This window comes from Podarcis muralis, chromosome 5, assembly GCF_964188315.1.
Source record: "Podarcis muralis chromosome 5, rPodMur119.hap1.1, whole genome shotgun sequence".
NCBI classification, from domain to species: domain Eukaryota; kingdom Metazoa; phylum Chordata; class Lepidosauria; order Squamata; family Lacertidae; genus Podarcis; species Podarcis muralis.
In genome coordinates this window covers 59,532,434-59,546,772 of record NC_135659.1, presented here as the reverse complement: position 1 = coordinate 59,546,772, position 14,339 = coordinate 59,532,434, and the positions used below count along the sequence as shown (strand labels likewise).

General features: G+C 44.4%; 1 protein-coding gene across 10 annotated transcripts in view; it reads right to left on the bottom strand.

The window, feature by feature from the left end:
• Positions 1-14,339, bottom strand: part of ATP2B4 (ATPase plasma membrane Ca2+ transporting 4) — a 167,087-nt gene that overhangs the window by 115,026 nt on the left and 37,722 nt on the right. The window contains exon 2 of one of the 10 annotated variants that reach the window (XM_077928962.1): positions 5,022-5,206. The exons of the other annotated variants lie outside the window; for them this stretch is intronic. The gene's annotated coding sequence lies outside the window, so the exon portion shown is untranslated. The remainder of the gene's footprint in view (positions 1-5,021; positions 5,207-14,339) is intronic. 10 annotated transcript variants of the gene reach the window in all.

The window sequence follows — 14,339 nt, the reverse complement described above, 5'->3', positions numbered from 1 at the left end:
AGAAAAGAAAAGAAGAAATAATGCATTCCTTGGAATCATACCTGTTAAAAGCGTCTTGAGAAGCACAGATATGCATACAAAAGAGAGGGAGAAAAACATTGCATTGTGCCAAGATGTTGCACAATGAGAAAGAAGACTATTTTGGAATTTTATTTCTCAAACATAATTTTTCCATAACACATCTTCATGTCCCAACAGAACATGATTTTATTTTTTTAAAAAAATAAACCACCAAGTATCTGATTTTTTATAGCAGAATTTGCAAGTATTTTCTGGACAGACAAATGCAAATGCACATTCTGCTCATCAATTCAAATGATCCTGTACCGGGGGGAAAACAACAATTCATCTGTAATAAGTTTCCAGCATTCACAAATTGTTCCCCAATTCCAAGTCAATCTTTTCCAACATAGAGAGATAAAAATGCAAGCGTGCTAATGCATTCCACCTGCTGTATTTGAAATTCAGGTGCAGAGAAAACAAACTCTTGGGTGATTATTCTATGGGAATCACTGCTAGCTTTTTTAAGAGTCTTTTTCTTAAGGTATTCTGCCTTTGGCAGCTGCACCATAGGGAAAGAGGAAGAATCGTGTGTGTGTGTGTGTGTGTGTGTGTGTGTGTGTGCGCGCGCGTGCGTGTTAACATGTGCAAGGGAGTTGGGGAAACCTTCTGGTAAGTTGTGAGGGGAAACTTTTCCATCTATGGCATTGGTATGTCTTTCTAAGTATCTGCCATAAATCATCCAAAGCATCACTCTCGAGACTTCAGCGCTGCTGGGGCTAAGAGACAGATTGGGGACAGCACTGCAAAGGAAGCAGGGCCGAAGGGTTAATTTTGTAAACCAAACTCTGAGAGCAAATCAACATTTATTCCCATTCTACCCAAGATTTGGCACCAGCTCAGGTGCAATGCTATGCAGAACGTCCGTCCGTTGGGCAAGGGACATGAGCCAAAGAAACAGGAGCTGGGCTGAAATGATGAAGACGGGGGTTCCCATTCCCAGCCCTATTACCCAAGACAAAGCCATTGTTGCACAGCCATAAGTATAAACCGCTTCCCTATCCTTTTACACACACACACACACACACACACACACACACACACACACACACCCCGGTGTCTTCACCCAGCACATTTTCTGAAACGGAAACCTCCCTCCCATCTGTGTTTGCACAATGGCTTATTTCTGGGGCCCTTTGGAGGGCTATTGCATTCAAAATAATCCTCTCAGCCTCCTGAATGAGGTAATGCAGAAAAGCATGAATTGGGGCAGGAGGATATATACTCAACACAAACAAATAATGCAGGCTGAGACTTGCCATTCAGCTGTGTGAATTAGTGGCTGTTGCCTCTTGCCAAAGCATTGGGGGAGGGGCATTCCTCATAATTTTATTCCCCCTTTCCCACACAGGCCTGTTTTCAACAAGCATCATTTGGGTTTGCTTCTTTTTTAAGTGTTCCATATTACAGAATATATAAATACATATAAGCTGGAGAAAGAATGTGCTGAAATCAGAAAGGCCCTGCCAAATGTCTCTCTTTTCAAGGTTTACGAGATGCTGTTCTGCTACAATTCAATTGGAGATGCAGCCTGGCTGCCCCCTCGCCATTCAGGGAATGGGCAAGGTAAGATAGCCTTTGCTAACCTGGTGCGGTCTAGGTATTTGGTCCCAGACACCATGGGAGTTTCAGCCCAAAACATCTGGAAGGGGCTAGGCTGCAGGAGGCTGGTGTAGACCTTGTGGAGAGAGTGAACAGATAGATGAGGGAGATGCTTCTGCTCATCCGCATATTCTTGCTTCCGTTTCCCATTGTTTATCAGCCTTTAAGACCAGTTGGGAAACTAAACAGAGAGAAACTACAGGGGGTACCAGTGAGTAAAGGCTTTCCTATTTGGAAGCCCAGCCCAGCAAGTCTGGAGTGGAGGAGTTTTGCAAGCACAGTGGATATTCAAAGATGCCTCCACACAGAGACAAGATACACATCAAGAGCTGAGCATGTGCAAAGATGATGACAGCTCACTCACACTCTAACTCACCTACTGACGGGGGTAACTTAACTACAAAAATATTTCCACAGCAGAGAGAAAGCTGAATTTTGTTATACACAGAATCCAACAACCCCTAATAATTACATAATTATAACAATTCTCTCTCTCGCTTTAAACTTACCTATGGAGATTGGATTTACATTGGTTGGTAATGTTGAAACACTGCTTTTCTGCAATTAGCTAGAAGAGGAATTAAAAGAGAGGTTCTAAAGAGCCCGTAACATACTGCTATTATGCAGAAATGCCTTTCCCCTTGGCCAATATCGTTTTCTAATGCTTACTCCCTAGTAAGTCATGCTCAGAAAAAGGTCTTTTCCAAAGTTAATTAAAAGTTTCCAGGCAGCAGGTGAAGCTCATGTTATTGCTTTCCTTGGACTGGTTGGGGGATTAGTAATTGCCCCTTAATTATTCACCTTCTATTTCCCACAAAAGTGAAGCGCTAATTACTGATTTGCTTTAATTTCCTTGCATTTTGTGGTGAAATAACCCAATTTTGCTATAAAAGAAAAAGCAGCAATAATGAAATAAAATTAATAATTAGACACTAATTCATCATGACTCCACCAGCTAGGCTGAACAGAGAGCACTGAAATAAGTTAACCTGCAACAGGAAACTTTTGATTAAAGGCATAGAAGCCCTTAAAAGTTTCAGCAGCACTTGCATTTTATTGCCCCCTAAAATTGACAGAGATCAGGCCTACGGTAAAAGCAAGAAAAATAAAGGCACATGAAAGCACTACACTGAAAACACTGGAATGGAACGATTTGTCAGAGATATAATCTGGATAACAATTCCTGAGAAAAGGTCTTGTGCAGAAGCAATCAAAGTCTTATAACAATAGCAGCCGGTGCTCCAGTACAGGTAGTATATGCAGAATGTTTGGTTATGGGAGTTCTGAACAAACCTAACACTGGGAGAGGTAGACTCTCTAGGAAATTATATTTGTGTGCAGAATGTAAACTCTATTTGGAGGGGATGCGCACACAACAACTGCTTACATCAGCAACCTACTGTGAAACAGCAGTGGCAAAGAAGATGCAGATATGATACATTTGGCCCTTTCTTAGGACAAAATTCAACCCCTCACTCCCCACCAGATGCTTAAAGCAGCGTCAGAGGAAAGTGGGGAGGATGATTGGGCCCCAAACCATTCCACAACCAGATTAGGATCCAGCGGATCTCAGCCTGGCTCAGCCCCAACCCTTCCCCATCCTTGGAACACCCATTGTTAGGGTTTTTTGCTGGGCTCTGTTGGTGAAGCAGCTGCAAGCATGTCTCCCACCCACACATTGGGCAGTCCAGTGTAAATAAAGTTTGAATTGCTCTGTTAGCCTCCCAACTTATAACAGCTGCATAACCGGGAAACTTATACCATGTATGGAGGAAAGAGGAAAGCAGGCTCTTAGGGAACAAGATCCGTATCATGCATTATAATGTTTTCCTTGAAGACAAAGTAGAATATTCATTTGCTTGCTCAACTGCTGAAATTCTTGCTGCGGCTCCTGGCCACGGCCACCACTGAGCTTTCTGGAGGCTGCTTTTGCAATGAAGATGCTGCTCACTGGGCAACAGCCCAAAGAAATGTTCATCGTAAGGAAGCCAACCACAATTAAGGTGAAAAACCCTGCTACAGATCAATTACAAGCAGTCTGGTCAGATAGGAAGCCAAGATCTATTTTGGTACATTACAGACCCCTTTACAGCAGAAGCAGCAGAGCTAGTCTAACCTGTATCTCAGGCAAGCATTCTTCGTGCTGCATCACTCACAAGCCATCTTTGATGTGAGAGATAACCCCAAGGGTGGTCCTAGGGTTAGGGTGGTCCTAAATTGTAAAGGGGGTAGGGGGTGTATTATAATCAGAAGGAGGCACCAACACTAGCCTAGGAGCTTTAGGTCAGCAGGCTTAGGGGATAAGTCAATGCATAAGAAATGCAGTTCATTAAAACAAATGAAAAGCTTAAAAACAATTATATATAATATATATAGCAGGTGAGAAATCCAGGGCTATAAACAAGAAATCACTCTTCTCCAAATACCTAGGTAAGCAAATGAATCTTCAATAGATGTCAAAATACGGATGCAGTGGGGGAGAAAGTGTAGAATGATAGGTTAGTGCAGGGGTCTGCAACCTTTAAGACAAAAAGAGCCACTTGGACCCGTTTCCGAAGAAGAAAACTGGGAGCCGCAAAACCATTGCAACATTTAAAACAAATATAACACTGCATATATTGTTTCTTACCTTAATGCTATATATACAGGATCGTAACGTACGCACCGCCCCCATGCGACGTCACAGCCAGTACAGCACCCGCCACAGTGGGGAGTGTCAGGGCGCACAATGCGCCTCCTCCCCTTGCTAGTATCCGCCCCAGAGCCACGGCAAAGGTGTAAAAGAGCCACATGCGGCTCCGGAGCCGCAGGTTGCAGACCCCTGGGTTAGTGGCAGGTGGAATCAAGCAGCAGTTGCTACTCTGGAATATACATCACATTAAACCAGAGTTGAAATAAACTATGGTTTAGAAATTGCAGCTGCTTTACTCATAGAACCATGGAATTGTAGAGCTGGAAAGGAAGCCAGGGGCCATATAATCCAATCCCCTGCAATGCAGGGATCTTTTGCCCAACACGGGGCTTGAACCCACAACCTGGAGATTAAGAGTCTCATGCTCGACTGACTGAGCTACAGTATGTTCCGTGACTGGGTCTCCCAATGTTTTCACTTTCATTTAAAAGCAGCTGTGGCAGGCTCTAATGATTATCAGAGCGGTGTCTCTTGGGGAAGGAATTTTGCACCTACTGCCTACTGCCCTGGAGGCTGCAGAACCACAGTGGAAAAGAAACCCTGGTCCCATCATCTCCTTTGGGCAAAGGTACAAGAGGCACCAGGTGCTCTTCAAGCGAGAACACATGCAAGGTAAAATTGGCCTAGCCTGGAGCAGATATAAATGTCCTCTTATAAGCTCACCTACTTTAATCTGGCCTTGAAGAACTGTTCTCCCTCCTCTTAACTTTCGCCTGCTCTCCTCCCCTTCTGTTCTGTGTCTTGTCTTTTTAGTTTGCAAGCCTGATGGCAGAGCCTCTCTTCTCTCTCTCTTGCTGCCTCTTTTTATTATTATGATTATTATTGATGTGAGCTGCTCTGGGAGGCAATTGTCTGAAAAGCAGGATAAAAATAAAGTCAGCTGTCTAAAAAGGAGAATCAAAAAGTATAGGAAATAAATGGCAATGTTAACCATTTCTGCAATTTAAATCCACCACTGTACAAGGTCCCGTTTCCCTATTTAGGATGAAGGAAAGGTACAGCCCACAGTCCATATGCAGTGTGGCTGCTCTGATAAAAATCGGACTCCCCACAGCTGCTTCTAAAGTTGGGGGGAGACATCAGGAGACCTTATCATGGATCTTCTGTGTTGTGACATTTGGTCCCCAAATTACCCATTGATCTATTAGTCCAGAGCGGTCTATTCCTACTTTTCACCAACCTGGTGCTCTCCAGATGTCTTGGACTACAACTCCCATCAGCCCCAAGCTGGGTTGGAAAAACATGGTCTACTATTAACTGACAGCAACTCTCCAAGATCTCAGCTGGGTGAGGCTGTTGGGAGTTTTAGCCCCAAAGATCTGGCAGGCACCAGGTTGGCAGAAGCTGATCTACTCTTAATTGAAAGTAGCTCTCCAAGATCTCAGGAGGGCAGCAACTGCTGTCTAGGTCTTATTATATATTGTTTTAAATATGCTTGCGGGATGAGGTGGTGGTGGTGGTGGGTAATTTGTTTGCTCTGTTTTTGTTCTTGTTTTTATTACGTACAGTCATACCTCGGGCTGAATATGCTTCATGTTGAGCGCGTTCGAGTTGCGCTCTGCGGCAACCCGGAAGTAACGGAGCACGTTACTTCCGGGCTTCGCAGCTCACGCATGTGCAGGCACTCAAAATGACGTCACGCGCATGCACAGAAGCAGTGAAAAGCGACGCGTGTGTGCACAGACGTGCCATCGCTAGTTACGTTTGCTTCTGGATGTAAACGGGGCTCCAGAACGGATCCCATTCGCATCCCGAGGTACCACTGTATGTTATTATTCTTATTTTTTTGTATTTTTATGCTGTGAACCACTCTGAGATCTTTGGATGAAGGGTAGCATACAAAAAATATGAAAGTATGAAACTGCTAGAGATTCGATCATGGAAATATGGCAATATATGTGGCTTCACCATGAAGCTATTGTTCCTCCCCAAAGTTTCATGCAAGCAACTCTGGGCAAGCGGTTCCTTGGTTTTCTCTCTCTGTCCCAGAGGAAAAATATGATGCACTCACTCTTTCCATCGCCCTGAAGTCAGGCTAATAATACTGTCCTCCTCCCACCCACTGCAAGCAAGCAAACACACACACACACACACACACACACACACACACACATCAGCTCCACTTGAAGACAGAACACAAAGAGCTCAGCAGGTTGAGTAAACCTAACAATTTTACTTCCAGTAGAAAAGCTGCAGTGAGCCTAAGGGCCTGACTCTGATCTCAGCAGACTAAACTTCATGTGTATCTAAGGCTGAACTGGGCATGGCCAGGAGATTATCAGGAACCCCACCCATCTTGCCCGCACTTAAAAACAACTCTAGAAAGACCTTAAAGTGGCAGTTTAGTTCCTCTATCCCTGGCCCCACCCTCAGCCGATTCCTTTCCCAAGCATGCAGAATTAATTGGTGAAGCGGAGAGTACTTTTGTAAGGAGTTGGCTGCAGTCATGCAAGTGACTGTGAGGAAAGGAACAACTTAGCTACGTACTTCTCTTCTGCCTTACCGCACGACAACCTATGATTTAGCCCTAGCATCCTGAACTAAAGTCCATTTTCTACGGTGGTCACCAAGAATGGTTGAGAATGGGGATGGAATAGAGCTGAGTTTTGAGCTAGTACCCATCTGGTTCAACTCTTGACTTGGCAATCAATGCAGTGAAGGTTTTAGGCCTGTCTTCCCCAACCTGGTGCCTGCCCCAGATATTCTGGACTATAAACTCCATTATCCATGACCATTGGCTGCGTGGAGCCTGTGATTGAAAAGGGAAGTCTGTCTCAAGAGGGAGAGCCATCCTACAGGTTAGTTAGTTCAAGATGGAACTCAGCGTGATAAAGACTGCACTGGCTATCAGTTCTTTTCTGGGCCCAATTCAGGTTTTAACCTATAAAGAGCTTAAGGGCTGCAATACCTCAAGGACCGTCTCTCTGCATATGAACCAACCTGGACCCAGCAATCATCATCTGAGGCCCTTCTTTGTGTGCCAAAGAGGTCCAGAGGGCAGCAACATAAGAACGGGCCTTTTCCGTGGTGGCTCCCCACTTGTGGAATGCTCTGCTCAGGGAGGCCCTCCTGGTGCCTTCATTACCTATCTTTAGGTGCCAGGCAATAACATTCCTTTTCTCCCAGGCCTTTGGCTGATTAAATAATACATGGCCTTTTAAACTGAGGGTTATTCTTTTTGTTTGTTATTGTGTGTTTTTGTGTGTTTTTTGTTGTAAATCGCTCTGTTGTCTTCAGATGGAGGGCTGTACAGTGGACGCTTGGGTTGCGAACGTGATCCATGCAGGATGCATGTCCGCAACCCGCAGCAGCACGTCTGTGCATGCGTGGATTGCGATTTGGCACTTCTGCGCATGCACAACCGCTGAAACCCGGAAGTAACCTGTTCCGGTACTTCTGGGTTTTGGCGGTCCGCAACCCAAAAAAAAGCAACCTGAAGCATCTGTAACCCAAGGTATGAATGTATAGAAATGTAATAAATAAAATAAAAAATACATAAGGAAATGCAAACCTGGGAGATAGCAAATTACTTGACAGTAAGAATCTTCTGAGACCCTAGTGGGTTAGTTGATTTACCTTAAGGACCACCTGCCCCATTCGACCCTGTCCATAATCTTAAGATATGCGTCAGAGTTCCTTCTTGTTTGTCCATTGTTGAAATTGGTTAGGTTGGGAAGAACACTGTAATGAATCTTCTGGCTGGTAACTGCTCTTGCAGTTAACTTTTTTCTTCTTGCATTCAAAAAAGCTTTAAAACACACTATTGCCTTTTAAAACAATTCCTTAAGAGGAATTTTGGTGACCTAATTCAACACCTTTCATGCATTGGTTTGTCTGTATTCCTTCAGTGCTTCATGCTGTGTCAGAGGTTCTATTATTTTTATTTCTCCATACAGTGCTTTGTGAGGGTCTGGCCCTAAACTAATAAATAACTGGAATGAATGAATGAATGAATGAATGAATGAATGAATGAATGAATGGTGAGTGTGTGAGAGTTGAAGGTGACACCAGGATTCCAAAGTCCAGGAGCAACAACAACAACAAAGAAATGCAGCAGACACATAATAGACCGGGGGGGGGGGGGTAGGAATGCATTGGACAAAGTGGGCTCCAAGTCCATGAAAGCTTATGCCACCATTAATTTGTCTTTAAGGTGCCAGCCCACAAGTCTCTTTGTTGTGTTTGCTGAAAGAGGCTAACATGACTACCGCTCTGGAAATGTTTGGAATGGCAGACAGAGAAAGGAACTATAGTTCAGACACAGGCACACATCACTGTCCATTTAACCAAAAGCTAAAGCCAAATCACTTGGCAAGATCTTTTCGTCTTTCCACAAGACAACATCCCAGTAAAAGCAGATAAACACTGGTGGTGTTGACAAGAACTGCACACTTGAAGAGGCTTTGACATATAACCCTTTTTTTATTATCACACAATACAACTCTGTAGAATGGGTCCAAGTCAGAAACAATTTGGCAGTGGAGACCAGACTGTTGTGGTTGAATGAATCACAAGAGATGCTCGATTTAAAATCTATCACAAAGGGTCTTTCAGATGCACAGGAGCCAAGAAAGTACCTCTCCCTTACAAACTAGCAACATTTGCTGCCCAGACCCTGGAGACCACATGGTTATAAGGAACACATAAATGCTGACTCATCTACGCAGCTTGGTGTGCCAGAGCAAACAAGGTGCAAAAAAGGTGGAGGATAAGATTAGCATTTGGACAATGTTTCAAAAGTAAAGTACAAGGTTTGTTACTGAAGGAAGGCAAATGAAGAAGTCCAGGTGCCATCTCCTCCCTTCTGAAGTTGGTGTCTTTTTTAGAAACCTGTTCAAGGTTACAGAGATTCAGGGAAAGTTATGCAACTTTAATATGGGGGTGGGAAGGGTAGTTCTTTAGTTAAGGCAACATGGGACTGTTGTGCTCCAGCTCTTGCAGTTTACAGTGTGCTTGCAAAGGTTACCATGCAGATTTTGAAAAATGGTTTGCAATCTGGCTTGAAAGGTTCTGAAATAAAACATAGGCTCAAGTCAGATTTTTCCTGCAGACAGGTGTCAATATGCTGCACAAGGATCATAAGCGCAATCACAATGTGAGCCCATGGAATGTGCCTTCTCCTCGTCCTTTAGAGAACCCCTGGTGGAATCCGAAGCCTGCACAGCACCTAAGAGAGCCTTATTTGAATGTCTGCCATCTCCTCCCACATTCCATCCTGACACTGTGACCAGATGCAGACTCCACTGCTGCACCATCAGCCAGCATTTTTGTTTCTCATCTCCTCACCCCCACATCTCATTTGCCTTGTTTACCCTTCTACCCTGATGAGGATCCAGGAGAACTCAAGAGTTTGCCCTAATATGCATTTCAACCTAATATGGATTTTGGAACCTTTTAAGTGTTTCCTTATTCATAGATATCCATAACTGAAAACTAGATGAGATGTAGCCATATGCAGCATGGGAGATTTAATTGCATGGTGGGAAAATCCCCCTCCGCCCGCCAGCCAGGATTTCCTCCCTGAAACTTTTTATTGTTATAAGACTTCCTTCCTGATGGGAGATGCTTCTTGTCGCAGAGCTGCACATGGAATGAATCGGGCCTAAGGGAAGGGAAACATAGGCAAGGAAATTGTTCCTATATCTTCCCACTCTCCTATGTTTTGCTTTAAGGGACGCGGGTGGCGCTGTGGTTTAAACCACAAAGCCTAGGGCTTGCAGATCAGAAGGTTGGTGGTTCGAATCCCCGCAACGGGGTGAGCTCCCATTGCTCGGTCCCTGCTCCTGCCAGCCTAGCAGTTCGAAAGCACATCAAAGTGTAAGTAGATAAATAGGTACCACTCTGGCGGGAAGGTAAACAGCATTTCCGTGCACTGCTCTGGTTTGCCAGAAGCGGCTTAGTCATGCTGGCCACATGACCCGGAAGCGGTCTGCGGACAAACACCGGCTCCCTCGGCCAGTAAAGCAAGATGAGCGCTGCAACCCCAGAGTCGTCCGCAACTGGACTTAACGGTCAGGGGTCCCTTTACCTTTACCTTTATGTTTTGCTTTAAAACTCCTGCACACGCTCAGAGTTGTATCACATGATAATCAAAAGAAGATCAGGCCAATGGCCTACCTAGTCCATGACCCTGTTCTCCTCATGGCGAAGCAGGTGCCCATGGCACACCCGCATGCCAGACCCAAGCAAGACCACCCTCCCCTCTTGCAGTTTCCAGCAGCTCGTATTCAGGAGAACACACCTTCTGACCCTGGCATGCCACTGTATTTTGGTCCTGCATGGTTACCAAGCACTTGATAGCAAAACATAATCCCAGTGTTGGGTGCCAGGCTCTTTGAAGCATATAACCAAAAGGAAACAACTTTTGCCAGGGCATCAGCAGTAATAGAAGCCGTCCTGCACCTTTGGCACCAGAGTTTTGTGAAATGCATTTAGAAACCTGGACACAAGCCCTGAAATTATTACTGTTTGTTATTACATCCCTGTCTCCTAGTCCTATACTCAGCACATGCAGAGAGAGAAGGGGGGCGGGGGAATCACAGCCTGGACACTTCCTTTACTTCCTTTTAGAGCAGAAAGATGGAATCCTGTCAAACACAGAGGTGTTCCGTCCTTCTCCCAAAGGGATCCTCACACGGCAAGCTAAGAGATTCCCCCTGCTTGGCAGATGGGTTGTCCCCTACAGAATTTCCGCTGAGCCTCCATGTGGGGCTATCTGCATGCCACTGGCTCACAGGGTGGGAGGATGGGATTGTTTTGAAGAGAGCCTCTCCTCCTTTTGAAGCTAGATCCTGAGGATCTGCCCTCTGGGAATGCAAGTGATGCAGCAAAGAGAGATTTCTGGCACACAGTGCCTGCCAGCCAGTTATCACAAGCGAATCAGAGGAAAGGACACCTGTGAGGACAAACATTAAAAATACATGGGAGGACTGACAAGTCAGGGAAGCAGTTTTTCAGCTTGAGGGAAAAAATAATCCTCATCCAGGCATCCTGTGGTCTCTCCTCATGGCAGGATTAATTTGAGTTAGGTAAACCCTTCCCTGGGTTTCCAAAGTCACCAGGGGAAATAACAGATTCAAAGGTGACACTTGCTGCTTCTAGGAATTTCCCACCCACTCTCAACAGACCAAACAACTGTTTCTTGGGTGTAGTTTAAGTTTAGGAATGATTACTGTTGCAGAACACCTCCGTATCTGTAACTTTCTTTTCAAATGTTTACTAATTCCCAAAAGCAGGGAAGATCCTGCAACCCTCTGGCCCCATCACTACTGAAACATGTCCCCAGGAGGTTTGCTGACAAACAAATGTGGCCCTCAAGTTGGAAAATGTTCCTCACCCCTGGTCTAGAAGTTCTTTAGGCCCTTTAGGTCCAAAGCTGCTTTTAGACTAAAGTGGTACCTCAGTTTATGCACTTAATCCGTTCCGGAAGTCCATTCTTAAACTGAAACCGTTCTTAAACCAAGGTGCGCTTTCCCTAATGAGGCCTCCTGCCGCCGGTGCCCTTCCACCATTCAAATTCTGTTCTTAGACCAAGGTAAAGTTTGCAAATCAGGACACTACTTCCGGTGTTGCAGAGTTTGTAAACTGAATAGTTCGTAAACAGGACTGTTCTTAAACTGAGGTACCACTGTAATGGCTAAGAGATACCGCACAACTGTTCTGCTGTTTTCTCTTCCCTTATCCCACTCTTGCACACATACACAACAGTCCCTTGTCATTCTGAGACTTCAAATCCACACATTTCTCTGAACCAGCTAGTCTGCCACCTCTGGTTAGCCTTATACCTCCCCTGTACAGGCACATTAGCAGAAGATAGGACGATGTGTGCATTCCTTGAAAAACATATATACACAGTGTAATAATTCCTAGAGAGCTTTTGGAAGCACAATCTCCAACACTCATGGACTGCAGCAAGCTGCCTGGAACCTAGATCAGAATTGGCTCTGCAGGTGGGTCTCCCTCAGCCCTGCCTGCAGATCGCAGGGATGGAACCTGGGACCACACTCAACTACTGCCCTTTGTGGTTCACTAAGGTGTTTTATGGGGGTTTTTCCATAAATCTGCCTGTATACTAGGGATGCCTGCAGTTTGGTCACCATTTTTAAACTAACTAATCTGATTTGCACTTCCCTGGATGAAGGGAAGGAGCTAAACTGTCCTGTTTTTGTACAGCTCTTGGCACAGGAAAAAAATAAAAGCAGATACAAAAAAAGTGAATTTTAAGATTAAACGCTCAAAAACACACATTAAAACGTGGCTTTTTATTCAATTTAAAAAATAAAATTGCAGAATGGTGAGGAAGTGAGATAGAAGTGACTTCTATAAAATGGCACATGCAAAACTGTCCAGTACCAGAAACAACACTGATTTGTCCTTCCTTACATGTAAAATCCAAGCAGAAGGGAACTGGATTGTTGGGAGCCCGAAACTGGGAGCCCGACTCTGCTCACAGATTCAGGGTTTGCTATTTATTAGATTTCCTGTTGGGTTTGTATCCTGGAATCTTCCGCATAAATGCTCTCATGAAAGCTAACAGCTACATGGCAAGCAAACAATTGCTTAAACAAAACACTACTGCCACAGATAAAAACAAATCAATGAAGGTCTGCCTTCCCAGGCCACAACCAGTTCCTGCCAGATGGCTTTTGCTTGCAGTCAGGCTCCACCCTTATTAATCTTACCATTTTGCCCTTCAACATTGGCATGCTAGCAGTCCTGGCATCCTGTCCAACCAATTGAGAGATATCCACATGTACTGGCAAGAAATGGATATGGAAAAGTTGACGCCAACCGTCTTGACCCAAACGTCTCACCCTCTCAATCAGGTATTCATAGGGCTGTCTATGGTCTGTGATTATAAATCCAAGGTACGTGACAATAACACCATAGCTCTAGCCTAGAGGAAATTTGTAACTGCATACGTGCACATGCGCAGAAACAGGCACAAACATTTATTTTGCTCCTGTTCTTTGGGAGGACGGGCAGGAACTATGCAGAAAACTGAACCTTCAGTTTGTGATCACTGGAATCCTGCTCAGCCTGTTCTGGCTTTTGAAATTTCACTGGGTACTGCCCAAAATATTTTCAAACTGATCTTCACAATCATAAGGACTAGAGATTAGAAAAATGGTGACGCTCCATAGACTTCCATGCTTGTATGAGGATGTAATGGAAGCACAAAACATATCTGGCCCTGGCCATTCAATATATTACATTTCCAATGGATTCTATAACTGGTTCGCATGGGTTTTTGTATCTGAGTTAGCAACGGTACTACACTCCCAAATACATTTAGTTTTAGTTTAATTATCTCACTCAAGCTTCTCCACACTTCTCAGCTAACGTCTGGCAAGCAAACTCACCCTGCAGGGCATCCCTCAAAGTGGAGAAATTAATTCACAGAAGAACATTCATAGAAGGAAAACAAGAACAAGAATCCCAGGGGGAAGAGAATGAATTCTTGGATGGGGTTTCACTATAATTCCAAAACTGAAACTCCATCTTTCTCAGTAGATGGCAACTCTAAAAAGCTCACTTTAAACAGCCATACTTCAAGCTTCCCACCAGCTCCTTCATTTTTGCAGTTCACACAAATCACCCTCAGTCTCGATTCTATTCCTGTAGTAACCTTAGTGTGAAAACTACTTTGGAGGCATCTCTATGGAGAATCGTGTCAAGATTTTTTACTGCCACTTTCAGTCAGCTCACAGTGCATGCTTTACACCAGAAAAAAAGTATTTTGGCTACAAACTGCCTAGTAATGACTAGAAAATCCTTACCTAGCTAGTCATTTTCAGGGGAGAAAACATAAGTAGTTACTCCACATTCCAGATTACCCTTTTGAATGCAGTTTTGCCTGACATACTTGGAACTACTTCTGGCCCTTCAAGTTCGACCCCAGTGTGTGTTGACTCACAAGGAAGTCCCACTTTGTTCAATAGAATTTCCTTCCAAGTAAGGGCACACAAGATTTCTGCCTCAATCT